Source organism: Fukomys damarensis, unplaced genomic scaffold (genome assembly GCF_012274545.1).
Source record: "Fukomys damarensis isolate Sample0158 unplaced genomic scaffold, DMR_v1.0_HiC HiC_scaffold_33, whole genome shotgun sequence".
In the NCBI taxonomy this organism is placed as follows: Eukaryota; Metazoa; Chordata; class Mammalia; order Rodentia; family Bathyergidae; genus Fukomys; species Fukomys damarensis.
Window position 1 is genome coordinate 56,120,451 of NW_022900945.1, and position 3,764 is coordinate 56,124,214.

Consider the following 3,764-nt stretch of genomic DNA (forward strand, 5'->3'; position numbering starts at 1 on the left):
TTTTTGAAAGAGTGTTGGCATTAACATGATGCAGCCGATGAAAACTTTTTGCTTGGTGGATGGAGTCACTGACTAAATTGACAGAATAGTAATCTATTATACCCTTAGTGGCAAGATCGGCCAATTGATTACCTGAAGATAGAGGACCAGGAAGTCCAGAATGTACTCTAGTACGTCCAATAAAAAATGGTTGTTTTCGATGTTGAATCAATTTTTGTATCTCTAAAAATAGGGAATGGGCCGAGGATTGTTTATCAAGTTGTCCAGCTGTTTCCAAATAGGGAATTGAATGTACCAAATATCGGCTATCTGTATAAATATTGATTCTATTATCAGAATATTTTTGAAAAACTGCTAACATAGCACAGAGTTCTACCAATTGTGCAGAAGCATAATTAGTTTGAAATGTGATGGACTGATCATTATGGAAAAAGGCAGACTGATCATTATGAAAAAAAGGCAGCCATGCCATTAGAAGATCCATCAGTGAAAATCAAAAGAGCATCCTTTAAAGGTTGTGAACTGGTAACCTTTGGGAATATAAATGTCTGATTTTTAGCAAATTGAATAAGCTTATCACCAGGGTAATGATTGTCAATATCTCCTGAATACTGAATAAAAGCCAAAGGCCAAAAGTCTGTGGTCTGTAAGAGCCAATTGCATTGTTCTTTATCATAAGGAATTATTATTTTATGAGGTTCAAATCCAAAGGTACGTTTTGAAAATTTTCTAGCCTGCATACAAAGTTTAGCAACTGCCTCATAGTAAGGCAGTATACTCTTGCCTGAGTTAGCAGGTAAATGGAGCCAATAAATGAGTGCGTTTTGTCATAACACACCTGTTGGTGTTCCTTGGGAAGGACAAACCACAAAGAACAAAGGCCTAGAATAATCAATGTAGGAAATTTGTTGCTTTTCTATTGCCAATTGAACTGTCCGTAAGGCTTTCCTTGCTTCTATAGTGAACTCTCGATGGGAATCTGGAGAAGGATCTCCTATTAAAATATCAAACAATGGTTTTAATTTGTGAGTAGATAATTTTAAGTGAGGACGTAGCCAATTAATATCTCCTAATAATTTTTGAAAATCATTAAGGGTTTTTAAATGATTGGTTTTTAGAACTATGTTATTATGGGCTATATAACTATTATTTAATTGAAATCCTAAGTAACAATAGGGAAAATTCAATTGCACCTTATCGGGGGCTATGTGAAGGTTAGCGGGTTTAAGACTCAGCACAAGATCAGCATAACAAGAATATAATTCATCCTCATTTAAACAAGCTAACAATAGATCATCCATATAATGTAGGATTTGAACTGCGGGCCAATTTTTTCGAACCTCAGAAAGGGCTTTAGCTACAAAATATTGACATAAGGTAGGGCTATTGGCCATGCCCTGAGGTAATACTTTCCATTGATATCTTTTCATGGGCTGAGCCTGATTGATTTCTGGGAGACTAAAGGCAAAATACTGTTTATCCTCATGATGTAAGGGAATAGAGAAAAAACAATCCTTTAGGTCCACTACTATAATTTTGGATTCTTTGGCAATGGCTACCGGGGAGGGAAGGCCAGGCTGAAGAGCACCCATTACTATCACTCTTTTATTGACTTGTCTTAGATCTTGTAAAAGTCTCCATTTTCCAGATTTCTTTTTAATTACAAATACCGGGGAATTCCAAGGAGAGAATGAGACTTCTCAATGGCCAAGCTCAAGCTGCTCCTGTACTAAGCTATGAGCAGCCTGTAATTTTTCTTGGGAAAGAGGCCATTGATCCACCCACACAGGAGGTCCAGGCAACCACTCAATTTTTTCTGCGTGGGGTACAGCTGAATCAATGGCCCCTAAAAAGAATATCCTAAACCTGCTCTTTGGGGACGCGCATGGGGTATCATAGGTGTGGCTATTCCCTGATTGTATTTCCCTAATCCAAATGGCCAAGCTCAAGCTGCTCCTGTACTAAGCTATGAGCAGCCTGTAATTTTTCTTGGGAAAGAGGCCATTGATCCACCCACACAGGAGGTCCAGGCAACCACTCAATTTTTTCTGCGTGGGGTACAGCTGAATCAATGGCCCCTAAAAAGAATATCCTAAACCTGCTCTTTGGGGACGCGCATGGGGTATCATAGGTGTGGCTATTCCCTGATTGTAGTTCCCTAATCCCTTACCTGGAATATACCCCTGATTTATCATTTGTTTGGTTACTAACTCATCAGGGCTACACATGATGGCCCCCATTTGTTGTAAAATATCTCTTCCCTGTAGATTTACTGGTAGGTGGGGCACAATAAATGGCTGAATTTTGCCCTGATTTCCATTTTCATCATTCCAATTTAATAGTGTTGCGCTCTTTTGAGGATTTTGAGTCATGCCTATTCCCCTAAGATGGGTGGCTGTATCTTGGACAGGCCAATTCTTGGGCCAATGTTGTTGAGCTATTACAGTCACATCAGCTCCAGTATCTAAAATTCCCTTGAATGGTTTATTATTAATCCAAATTGCTAATTCAGGTTTATCTTGTTGGATAGGTGTGACCCAAAATGCATCAGAATACCCAAAGGCTCTATTTTGCCTATTTTGAAGAGATAAAAACTCCCCTTTGTCTATATAAGGACAAAGCAATATTTGTTCTATTTGCTCCTAAGCAGGGATAACAGTGATGCCATCAGGTGATGAAGCTAATATTTTTATTTCACCCGTATAATCGGCATCTATGACTCCTGGATGAATATGAAGCCCTTTTAAAATCCAACTACTCCTTCCTAGAATGATTCCAATGCTGCCTTTCGGCAGGGGTCCAAATATTCCTGTGGGGAGAGCTTGTGTTCCCATCTGAGGGGTTAATACTGTGTAGGCGGAGGTGTGGAGGTCCAATCCTGCACTGCCTGGGGTTGCTCTGAATAGGTCATGAATGGATTTTGATTTTATGCCTCCTGTGGGACAAATTGAATGCTGGGATAAGCTATTTTCACATTTGTCCTCATATTTGTTGGGGCCCGAGGTGGGCCCCGTTGGAAGTCCCTTTGTCCACTAGGGGGTGGTCTTTTATAATTGTTTTTCTGAGAAGAATTGATGAGTTTTCCCTCCTTGTCAAAGATTGACCTACACTCTGATGCCCAATGGTACCCTTTCCGGCACTTAGGGCATAGGGCTGATGGTCAAGACCCAGAACTGGGTTTGTTAGGGCAATCTCTCTTCAGATGTCCAGGCTGCTTACAACCAAAACATGTGAGCTCTTCCTTGTTGCGTGAATTGGCATAAAATGTATCTAAACTCATCCCTTGAGCGGCAGCAGCCATAGCCATCCCTTGTGCCCATCCCTAAGTATATCCTGGTCCTATATCTGCACATAACCTAATGTATCCTGAAAGATCTGTTTTTCTTTTATAGGGTCGGATGGCAGCCTGACAATGTTTATTAGCATTTTCAAAGGCTAGCTGCTGAACGAATGGCAGGCCATTATCTACATTACCAAAAATCCTCCCTGCAGCAGTAACTAATCGATGTACAAAATCTGAAAATGGCTCATCAGGTCCTTGACTTATGTTAGAAAGGCTAGAGCTAAGGTCCCCTTTGGAGGGAAGGGCAGTCCAAGCATTGCGGGTTGCCAAGGCTATCTGAGCATAAACAGGACGATCATAACTAATTTGATGAATAACATCCTCATAAGCTCCTTCACCAGCTAACATTTCAAAATTGATTTGACCCATATTAGCCTGAACATTATGGTGAGCAGTTTCCTTACAATTATCAAAAAAATTG